We start from the raw sequence: 12251 nt of genomic DNA on the forward strand, positions 1-12251 counted from the left end.
ACACACACACACACACACACACACACACACACACACTCTTTTTTGATGCCTTTTCTTCTCACGATTTGAAGAAAATAAGTCGGGGGCCTCTGCTCAAGGCAATCCCAGCCTCGGGTTTGTTTGCCAGCTATTAGAGATCATAAATCTCTACGTTGAATGGAACCGCTGCCATCAGTGGTGCAGGGGATTGACCTCAGGGCAGGCTTGGAGCAGAAGAAGGGACTGAATGGGAGTGAAAGAGAGCCAGGGGATGGCTCGTTAAACAAATGTTTCTCCCTTCTTTTTGTTCCCATTTTTTTTTCTGTGAAGAGCTGCTGAATGCGTGCAGCAGTAAAGGGTTGTTTGATAGTGGGTCGGGCCTGCTGTTAATGAGGGGTTCTCACCTTGGTGTAAATGGGAGGTTTGGGGGGAAAAGGTCACCAATCTCCATCTTTGTTTCTGTGGTGACCTGCCTGTGCCCTATGCTTGAGTGACATGGATACTCCATCACATCTTTGTGTGTGTCTACACGTTCATTTGACAAGACTGCCAAAATGGGTTTTTACTTCTGTAGCTTTCAGCAAATAGGTCTTGCGTTTGGATCTCAGTGAGAGTGACATTAATAGCCTCAGTGGTTTAAGCCTTCCCTTCCTGGTGGGCGTTTGTACATCTTGGATTCTAGGCTGTGTTTTTGTTTGTGTTTCAATGTGTCTTCATACATGGTTCTCTCCAGTGTGCCTGCTTTCACAAGCAGCAACAGGGGGTAAAGTGTTTTGAACACATGCTAAAGAGTCTGCACGAGCCATTTGGCTGTCTGCTGCATTCCCTTCTGTCTCTGGAGAAACCCTGGTGGGATAATACAGCTCTCTCTCTCTCTCTCTTATTTAGTCTGTTTATTTTTATTATGTTCTTTACCCTTTTTGTTTCTATCCAGGTAAACTGTTTGAGCAATTCTCATATTCAAACATGACCTGGCCAAGAGGCTACAGAAATAGATATGAACATACTGTACAACTTTACATAGTCAAACACATGACACATAGAACAACAACTGAATAAAAGGAAATAAACATACTGTACAACTTTACATAGTCAAACGCATGACCATAGAACAAGCAACTGAATAAAAAAAGACAGTCAACAGAAAGTAAAGAATAAGAGCTTAAATATGTGTGGATAAATAGGTCATGATTGTCAGCGGAACAAGATCAACAATGTAATTTTGGAGGTTTTGCTTAAAGGTGGAAATTGGGATCAGAGATGTAAGTTTCAGGGTATTTTGTAGTGTATTCCAGTCATTACTGCTGCAAAGCGGAAGCATTACGTCCAGTAGTAGAGGTAGAGGGGGTACTAAATTTAATCAAATTCACTCGATCTTGTTTATAGTGTTGATGAGCGGCATGAAGAAGAGATAACAAATAGGGAGGTGTCTTGCCCAGGATCGTCTCTCCCCCTATTTTAAACTATCAACCTGTCTGTCATCATACCTACACTAATGCAGATAAAAACAAATCTTTTCTCACTGTTCTGTACCTTGATCCACTCTTAGACGTCTGGCTCTAAAGTTGAGTTTAAAATGCTTTCTAAAATGCTTGTTTTCATTTTTAAGGAGAAAACTGCAACAAACTTTTGCAAATGTTATTCCACATGCCAGATGTTATTGACTGTCTGGTGCAATTTAATAGGATTTTGTTTCTTTACTTGGTCAGAATATATGGACGAAAGAGCTAGACTTTGTTAGATAGCTACAAACCTGCAGGGGAATACAATTTTAAATTTAGGGACCAAGTTTGTAGAGGGGAAGTAGGCTCTGTGCCATAACAGTGTGTATATGTGTGTGTGTGTGTGTGTGTGTGTGTGTGTGTGTGTGTGGGTGTGTGTGTGGGTGTTGGGTGTGTGTGTGTGTGTGTGTGTATGTGTGTGTCTGTGTGTTTGTGTGTGTGTCAGGGTTAAGGGAGAGACCAAGAACAGAACAGAGATAGCGAGTGGGTGTGCTGGGTAATGGATCTCAGTGGCTGTCTGTGGATTGAGCTGCTGCAATATACAGGGAATTAGCAGAGGTGTTGATGGAGCAGAGGCAGAACATGCTGCTGGTTGATCAAGTGGATTGATACAGTGTTGTCTAGAAATATTTCATTTGGACCTGAGGACTGATACCACCTTGGAGTATCAGTCCTCAGGTCTTCACAGTGACGTGGAAGAGAGTTTTATTCAGCCTTAATTAGTCAAGCAAGACGAAGAGGATGGTCGCAGTATTTACAACAATGGGTGGGCTGGTTGCAGGGAAAAGAGAGGTTGCACATTTCACACTCAGTGGAAACTAATATTACTGCAGACACCATTCAAACCTTAATGCTATATAACTATTATATAGCATTTTCAGGATAATACTTGTATTTTGTCTTTGTACTACATGTACATTTTTAAATGCTTTATTGTTAAATGTTGCTCAATTATATCACAGCCTTTTATTTGCAGAGTATAATTCAATTCACACACACACACACACACACACACACACACACACACACACACACACAAATACACACACACACAAAACAGAGCATACAACGATTGCACTCAGCTTGTAGCGCTGCAGGCACAAATGAGGTAAAAAACAGGAGTGAGTCGGTTTATTGACATAAGGCACTAAATTCTCCCGGTTCAGTGGCACGAGTCAGGTTAATAACCGACTCTTCGGTCAGTTCGTCAACACTAGGAACTACTGCAACTGAGTATATGCAACAGACATGTCCCAGCAGTAAAGTGATCCGAAATCTGGGAGAAATGACCAGCACTGGCCGCCAAGATTACAGTTATAACAACTCAATATTTAGCGCTAGGCTAACTTTAGCTTGTTAAACGAAGCAGTACTTTTTACGGTCAAGGCTTATGAACCAAACACTACCCAATTGGACAAGTTTGCGACCCAAAATTGGGGAGAATTTCACAAATTGGAGCCTGCAGTAGTTTAAAAAAAAACCAGTCCTGCCTACCTGGAGCTGGGGCCTGTTGCACAAAACCAGGATAAGGGATTAATCTGGAATATTCAAGTTATCCGGGATGAATTAAGCTTTGATTTGGTTGCATGAAAACAGGTTAAATTAAACCCAGCCAAGTAACCATGGATATTTATTCTTTGCAGCTAACCTGCTCCATAGCAGGCTGACAGCCAGGCTCAGATTAATCTTGGAGTCTCATGTGTTAAATCAGCTGCCGCTCTGATCCGAAATAAACGTGTTTAACAGTTATTCCGTTGTCTTCTGAATGTGTTCTGCTTTATTTTTCCATGTCACTATTGCTGTCACGAGTTGGATTTAAACCAGGCCTATTGCAGTTGTTTAGATGGGTAGAAATGGTTGCACTTCAGCCTAATGTTTTTCATTAGGTATTATAGCTTACTTTGGATTCATAACCTTCAATTAGTCTCACATCACTGGACCAATAACGTGGCCTATATACGTATATAGTGTAGTGTAGTTTACATTCATCACACAGGGAACACCATGTTTCTGAATCTTCTTATTTTGGGACTGTCACAGAAGAATTAATAAAACATGGACAATACATTGTGTGTATTGAAGTCACTTCTTTTTCTAGTTTTTGTCCTAAAATAGGTTTATCTCATTATTTGAAGTTTTGGCCACATTTAACATGAAAATCCAACATTATAACACTGTAGATATGACAGAAAATACGGAAAAGTATAACATGTCCACTTTAAGTGTTTATGACAAAGAAAAAAGAAGAGCATTCTTGAAATAGACTCACACGGTCAAATGACTACTTTGATCTCACCCAAAGATTTGAGGGCGCTGATCATTATCTTGGTTAGAATGCCTACCATGCACAGATGGACTAAAATGATGACTGTGAGATTTTTTTTGTCATCTTGAAAGATCAATCTTGCTGAAAACAACCTGTTCAGTTAAGATGTCTTCCCTTAGTCTCAAGAACATTGAACATGCAAGTAGGCAATATGTTGATCTTCAATCGATATCGGTATATGAGACAAGATATTGTCTAAGATTTTGAATATCATAATATCTTAATATGTCATAAGTTTTGTCTTTTCCTGGCTTTAAATATTGCATTACAGTAAAGTGATGTCATTTTCTGAACTTACCAGACTCTTCTAGCTTTTTTTAATTTGCCCTTACCCACTTAGTCAGTAAATTGACATTACTGATGATTATTTATCTAAAATGTCATTGTGAAAATATTTTGTTAAAGCAGTAGTTGTCAACCCTACAACATTGTCACAATATTGACATCAAGGTATTTGGTCTGTATCATCTTGATATTTAATTTTCTCCATATAACCCGGCTCTACATGCAAGGTCACAATGTACTTGCCGTTTGTCTCACTGGCAGACAGCTGGACTGACTGACGGACAGAGATTACTTCTTTTATTAGATGCCTTAGTGTCTAACATCTTTCCACATATCAAGCCCCATCTGTGTGCGTACTGTACACCCGCCGTACCCACTGAAGACATCTTCACACAACCAACGTTGCCTGGTTACAGGCCAGTTGGCAAGGAAACTGTGACGGCCAGTGCTAATTTGTGATGGCCTCAGACAGCTGCGTGTGTGGGGAGGTGTGTGTTGATGTGAGATGAATGAGGGCTTCTTATCTGTCAAGCAAAACAGGTGACCCAGCGCTCCGTTTATTAGGCCAGACAGACACAACGTCAGTCTGAAATCTACGCCAGTTATTTTGACTGAATGACCAATTTGGGTGACTTACCTCAATTTATTTTTTATTTTGGAACCAAAATCTAACTATTGGCACTGTATGGAAATCTGACAGTTATATGTTTTTTAGGGAAAAGGATGGAGGAAAACAATGACAGAAGAGCAGAGAGAGAGAGTACATTAGACTGCACATGAGAGAAAGCAATTACCTGTGGCAGACTACGTGTATTTTCCTTCACAGAGGACAGGAGAGTGGTGGAGAGAGCAGAGAATGGCAAATAAAAGAAAGCTGAAGAGAGAAAGAGAGGATGAAGGAGAAGAAAAAAGAGATGTTGTGGCCAGAAGGGCCCGCCAGTCACTTTTTTTCTGCTGATAAAACTAATCTGAGTAAATAGCCCCACAATTAATGCCATGGACTTGAAATTTCTTATGTCTCGATATTGGGACTTTGACTTACACGGAAATGCTCTTTGTTGTAAACGCACATGTTCTGCATTGTTTTGGCCGATTATCCAAACAAATCCTATGAACGCATTACCTGAAAACGCACTTATTTGAAACCTGGTCCCAAGGTAAAGAAATTTGACACCGCCGCCCTGTCCAAAGAAAGACACATACTTGCGTATCGATGATGTCTTCGTCGCATCCGTCGTCATCTAGCCTTCGACCTCTTATCCCGCAACAACGTCTCATAACAACGATGGCAGACTACATGCTTGTGTTCCTGCTGGAGAAGTTATTGAACCTATTAGCTTACTAGGGCTAAATATACTTTCTTTTTGTACACAGCGTGCAAGCTTTATGCGCATGCTCCGCCTCTTCTCCGTTCGTTGGTAAATTTCTGTTTCGGAAACAGCGCCACCTATAGGCCTGGAGTATAGCGTGTTGAGTCATTTACAAATGGATCCGTTTGGACACAAATATTCTTGAACTGATGCCAGGGAAGACAGGGGAAAAAAAGATTGTTTTTGTATACATGAACGTGGCAAGTGTCAGATACTTAAAGAGAGGAGTTATAAAGTTTGATGGCCACAGGCAGGAATGACTTCCTGTGGCGATCTGTGCATTTTGGGTGAATGAGTCTTTCACTGAAAGTGCTCCTGTGTTTGAGCAGCAACTCATCGAGTGGGTGGGAGATATTGTAGAAGATGAAATGTAGTTTGGACAGCATCCTTCTTTCTGACACCTGTCGTCATCTGGCTGTAGTTTGTTGTGGTGTTGTTTTACTCCAATGTTATATAGACTGTCTCATATTTTGCCACTTTCCTTCTTTTGCCTTCCAACCTTTCTATTTAAAAATGACAAACAACAACAAGGACACTGCTTGTATTCAAACTAAAAGAAAGGAGAGTGGGTGAGAAATTGTGGAGGAGCTGCTGTTTAATGAAAGTGATGTCCTCTCTCAGCGTGTTGATCTTGCTGATGTATGCTATGCCAGATTGTTGCTTAATTGACTTAGTCTGTGACCAGCTGATGTTATCCTATTAAAGGCAATAATTTCACCTGCCAGCAACTGGGCTTTATTTCTTTCCAGCAAGCTGTGCTGATTTATTTCAGCAAAGTCTGGGTTTTTCTTTAAATACTATTAAAGCACATGATGTAGGCATCCTTGAAGTATGTCACGTTATCACACACAAGTAAAACATTAACATAAACTAAAAGTAGATCTTCTATTCCCAAAATGTCAAATATTGATGTTTTGTTCTCCCCTTGCAGGATCAGCCTTGTTCAGTACAAGCCAGCTCCAGAATGATCTCATGAAATGGCGTATGTATGACACGCCAATTTGTATGCCATTATTGGTGTGTTATCAAGATGCATACTTGTTTGGCTTCCACCTGACTTACATTACCTTTCGTCCATTTGTACCATTTCACATTTTCTAAACTCAACTGTGACTTTCTTCTTGCGATAACACGCCAAGTTGTGTGTATGTTTACGTCTGCTGTGTACAGGGTAGACATACACGGATAGCTCAAAATGCATGTAGATGACCCGCCACTTGGCTTGAGAAAGTTAGTGTGTATGTTTACGCAAAGTCATGATGACTTTAAATCCTTTACCCCTTTTTTCTTGCTATTTACTGGTTGTTTCCTGCCGACTTCACTAGCTTTTATCCTCTGTTCTCCCTTCAGTCCTTCCCTAGCTTTCCTTACTCGTCAGTGGCCTTAGTCTTAGCCTCCAAGTGTAGGTGTTGTTAATGGCAGCATTACTAGGCACTGCTGTGGCATTTTGGGGGCTATTAGAAGTGTTGTTGAGGTATTAGTCATGTCTCTGAAGTGTGACGTGGGCAGAGCACTGGCTGGGCCAGCGGAGGCCGTGATATGCATGGTGAGCTGATCTTTAAGCGAGCCAGGCGGCTGACCTTTTCCTGCAGAATCCTCTGTGACTGAAGAGGTGATGTCTGGGTAATTAATGATGTGAACCCTTGACAGCTCATCACATCTCTCCCTTCTGCATCCCGCCCTGCTCTGCTGTCTCTGTGTCACTGTCATGGGACACCAGTGGAAAGTCTGACTGGTAAAAGCAGGACTGTATGTATTGTTCCCAGCTGAGATGCAGGCAAAGCTTTGATGATAATGAAATTGAAAAGAGGAATGGGATTCTGAGTGACAGCCAGACTGATGAGAGTCATCTAGTGTCAGTGTCACACAAGTCAGATTGAGCTCATCATTTGCGTTTCATCCCCTGAGATTTAAATCAAGACAAAGAAAGAACAATTATCAAAACAATTTTCTTCTTGAGTTTGTATTATTAGATGCTGCAACATTCCGGCATCTTCACTTCTTCTCCTTTGGACAATACTGTTTTTGTCTGAGTAACTCTGAATTCTCTCTCAGTCAGACAATGAAACAATGAAACAACCCACTGGCTGCTGGCTGATACCCCGTCATTATCAGTGCCTACCCGAGCTGGGAGCTGTCAGGTCAGACACAGACCGTGTTGGAGATAAGACTTGCTCATGTCAGATTGACCTGAGATTTATTCTTACAAACTGCACTGACCGTCATGTTGGCTTATGTGCATTTGTGTGTGTGTAAGGCTCCACATCCCTTTCAGTTTATCCAAGGTGCTTTTCATAAAAGACTTATCTGTACCATATGTTATGGGAGCAGAAAGAGGAACCAAATGCAGAGTAGCAGGTAGGAAGTTCACAAGGGTTTATTTTAACACAGCTCAAAAACCCAGGGAGCAAAAAGCAAAGTCCTAACAAAACATCCAAACCAGGCACGGGGAAGGTGGAAGTCCAGGCCAAAGGAAATCCAAACCGGGCACAGGGGAAGGCGGTGGCGCACAGGCAGGCTGAATCCCTTCTATTTTCTCTCCTGTCTTTGGGTTGGCAAACAACAATTGGGCACAGTTACAGCCACCATCTAGTAAGGAGTGGACAGACCAGTCCTCAGTTTTGTTTGAGCAGGCTAAACATTTGCTGATTGAGACAATGTACTCAATGTAGTTGTTCTCATTGACATTTGTCTTTTTCTGTTTCCATACAAATAAATATGAAATGGTTTGATCTTGGATTATAAATGCTACCAAGAAACTAAGGCAAATAGTAGTTCTAGAAAGTATTTTGGAAATACAGTTTGGGATGCAACCTTGTTAGGAAGTGGACCTAACTTGGCTGCATGTGAGACTGCTCTGTGAGACTGTACTTAGCCACTGTGGTGCTTTGATGCTAACGTCAGCATGCTAACATGCTGAGTGTTAGCAGGTACAATGTCCACGCACCAAACACTACAAAGAAATTTATTGGACAGAATTATCTGAAACCCAACACTTCTGGTCTCAGAAATGATGTAGCGAAAACAAATTCACAACGTCTTCGGTTTTCTGGTTCTGCTTTAGTGTTTCTAATATTTTAGAAGAAGGCAAACAATGAGCAGCTGACAGACAACGAATGAAGGAGAAGCCAGACCTGATGAGAGAGAGATGATGATGTGTTATCACACAGACAACCAGCGATGAATAGTCAGAACAGCTTATGGATCTGAAAGTTATCATTTCTTAAATCCTGAATAAGTCCATACATTCTGTGCAAGGTTGAAATTGCAGGCTAGTAAATGCATTGTTTTTTTGGTCCACTTCCTGTTTTTGGGTCGGATTGCCTTTTCACCTAAAGTGAAGCAAACTCTAGTCCACTTGGAAGCAAACCAAAACCCCTGTTTTAAGTTAGCCTGCTAAATGCTACACAACATTTGCTCATCAACAAATAACAATCCATCCAATAGTTTTCAATCAACGAATCTCAATCTCACGGTAGTGCTTGAGATAAAGTCAGGGGATCACCAAAGTCATTAAGATTTATCTTCTGGGGACAAAGAATGTCTGTACAAACCTTTATAGCAATCTATCAACTAATTGTTGTTTTAATCTGGACCAAAGTGGGGGACGTTAGAAGTCTAGAAGGATAGAAAATGATGCATTTTCAAACTTAGCCCACTTTGTGTGGACATGGCCACTCTCTCACAAACTCACCACAAACCCCTCTAACTAATATCAGTATTTCCTTCCACTGTCTTGACTGTGGTCTTTTCTGCAATATTAGCTGTCAGTCTGAGTGTTTGACTTTTCATTCACCACATACATTCAAAGCCTTCGACCACCAACAAGCTGTTGACTCTACTCAACTTGAACTAGTCTGAGCCTGTGTCTGGGCTCATCCGCCGAGGACCGATGATAAGCCCCATAGCAACTACCAATAGCATTGATAATGTAGTCTTTCAGCTGTGTCAGATTATGTGACAAAATACTGTGTGTGTGTGTGTGTGTGTGTGTGAGACAGAAAGTGACAGAGATAGAGGCATGAAAGATATCACACAGGAAAACCCCTTTGGTGTTGAGGGCATGGTCTGAAAAGCAAGCCTGATTAACATGAGAAGGTGAGTTTGTTTCCAATGTACCTGGTATGTCGGAGTGTGTGTATGTGTGTGTGAGTGACCCTGGTCTCGCCTGTCCTCCCTGGTGCTTCAGTGTAATTATCGAGGAGACTAACGAGCTTCTCCCACTCTAACGAGGCTGGCTTTTTATTAGAACTGCTAATTGCTCCATATCAAGGGAATACTCCGGCTTTGTGTTCAGGAAGCACCGGGAGTCAGAATAGCGGTGTATGAGGGTTGTGTGTTTGAATCTCTACAGTCTTTGCTGCTTCTCTGTTGGCATCTGCATGCCCAAAATAATAGAGAACCAGAAAAAGACGTCACTTTTATAGACTGTTTAAACAGACATGTACAAATATGTAATTGTGAGCAGTTTCATGTAGTAACCATTTTCTTTCTACCAAACTGCACGTGGGGTTAGTATGGAAAGTATCCAAAAGACCCATGATATCTGGATAACATAATAGCTTGTTTTGTCTGTAGGTCAACAGATTGAACAGGTAGAAGCTGTTTTTTACTGCACATTCTTTATAATAGCAACAACTCAGTGGTGAGTTAGTGAGGGAATTGTAAGTAATTGTAAGTAATTATACTACTGGACAGGCTGCATGCTGACTGGATTTTGCAATACAAGTTATTTAACTAGAAGAAGGCAATAAGCATATACAGAGATCCAATAATTCAGTAATATATTTGTGTGCTTAAAAAATGTTGTAGCACCGTATGCAAGCATAAAGTAAATAATTGAGATGAGCACAGCTTTGCAGAATCCTACTTTTATGTTGACTGTGTTTTTCAAACATGCAATTTGGTAACAGTAATAGTATAAGGATGTTTTCCATGTTGTGACACATGCAGAGTATTATACTGTATAAATCATATGGCTTGCACTGGAGCTGGAGCTGGAGCTTCTTGAAGCATTCAGCAGCAGCCTCATGCTGTCATTATAAGCCACTGTGAGTTTTCTGATGCTGCCTTGCTTATAACGACACCACAAGTAGGCCGTATACAAATTTTCAAATAATGTAAGATAATGTAAGAATTTGGGGTGTGTGGATCTTTTTCTTCTCATCTCACTTTTCTCATCTCACGCTTTTGTCCTCTCTCCCGGTATCATTATGGTCATACGGTAACTCAAGGTCTATTGGAGCTCCTGTTGCTTAGGTTAAATGTTATTGCACCCTCATTCAGTCTCGTCATGCATGTTCTTACGCTTATTGGTCATGCCTGCTGTACCGCATCAGCCTGGAGAACATTATCAAACCGTGTGACATTAGAAGTCTTTACTGACCACTCAAGCAGCAGCCATGTGTTGTTTTTATCCACCAACACATCCTTGCTGTCATTTCAGAGACAGCTCACACATTATGGTGCTGAATGAATTCTTAATGCTTGTTGCTGCATGAAACTGTACAGTTGTATTATTTTTTTCTGTGTAAAATTAGATAACTTTATTCTGGATAAGACTTCAGGTTCCTTTTCCTGTCAGTTTGTTTTAGATCATTTCAGCTGTGTTACATAGAAGACTTAGCATAACTCACAGCATAGGTCTTTATACCAGTTTGTGATATGATACCATTTTAGTTTTTTTTTGCAAAGCTCCCAGGGTGCATCCTGTCTGAAATGTTGATAATGCTTTCTGCTTATGCAACATAAATTAGATGCAAGTTTATTGTCAGCAACGTAGCTACTGGTGTGTTTTTGTTTCCAAAAAAAGATTACTTTGTACTCACTTTTCAGATGTTACACTGGACAGATATAAAGAAAAGATAAATAAAGCTGGACTTGTGCATACAGGAGTGACATATAAGTGCATATGACTATTAGACACCTGAAGTCACTACATCAGCTCTTTAGTATGAGGTTCAGTGTATGTGATGTAGGTGTAATAAAAGTGGCCACCAGTTAGCTGGATTAAGTTACTCTATCTTACTCTAAATAACTCTGGACTCTCTTCATTCACACCCCCACACATCCTTTTTCCCATTAGCTTGCGCTTACTGTTACAGACAACAGCTCATATGCAGCTCAAAGCTCCTGGACAGTGACCTGTACCAGTGTGGGTCAAATGCCAAAGCTCACTGAAAGTGACAAAAGTCAGCCAGGCCTGAGAGTCAGTAGTAAAGTTGATCAAAAAAGTTTAGAATGACCTACTACCAAGTCTCTTTCAAGTTTTAAGGGATTTGATTGCTGGGTGTAATTTAGGAAAATAAGTTAATGACTTGAGATAAATGTCCTGAGGTACAGCATAGTACTTTGCTGTTTTTGCTTCTTTCCAGTAACTTGAAATGACGGAATGGAGCCAGTCGAGTTTATTCAAAGGTACAACAGTAGTAAGGAGAGAGGCTTGGACAGTCTCTCCCAGATTTCTTTACAGTGTAAATAAAATGGACAAGACAGTATAAATGGTGAAAAAATATATCCATCTTTAAAAAATAAAGAAAATTCTGTCAGTCCGTGGGCTAGGTTTAATCAAATCAAACTTTAAGCTCTGAGTATATATTTCACTGTAGCCTTTTAAATATTTTAATGTTTTCCCAGGCTACATCATTTCTCCAGACTCTCTATGCAAACTTTAATAGTTGGAAAAAATTCTCTGACCCTTACATACCGCCTACCCTCTAGGTCTTTAATATTCAGCTTTATGAAAATGAGGCTGAAGACAAAATGCTTTGCATTGTGTTCAATATGCAC

The 12251-nt window shown here is 40.6% G+C and overlaps 1 protein-coding gene across 4 annotated transcripts in view; it reads left to right on the plus strand.

Annotated features, from left to right (window-relative positions):
* The window catches only part of rhbdl3 (rhomboid, veinlet-like 3 (Drosophila)), a 58168-nt gene that overhangs the window by 19082 nt on the left and 26835 nt on the right, over positions 1 to 12251 (plus strand). Inside the window, exon 1 of one of the 4 annotated variants that reach the window (XM_032529160.1) lies at positions 9271 to 9560. The exons of the other annotated variants lie outside the window; for them this stretch is intronic. The gene's annotated coding sequence lies outside the window, so the exon portion shown is untranslated. Of the gene's footprint in view, positions 1 to 9270; positions 9561 to 12251 lie in introns of those variants that run through there. 4 annotated transcript variants of the gene reach the window in all.

The sequence above is a fragment of the Etheostoma spectabile genome, chromosome 2, assembly GCF_008692095.1.
Source record: "Etheostoma spectabile isolate EspeVRDwgs_2016 chromosome 2, UIUC_Espe_1.0, whole genome shotgun sequence".
Classification (NCBI taxonomy): Eukaryota; Metazoa; Chordata; class Actinopteri; order Perciformes; family Percidae; genus Etheostoma; species Etheostoma spectabile.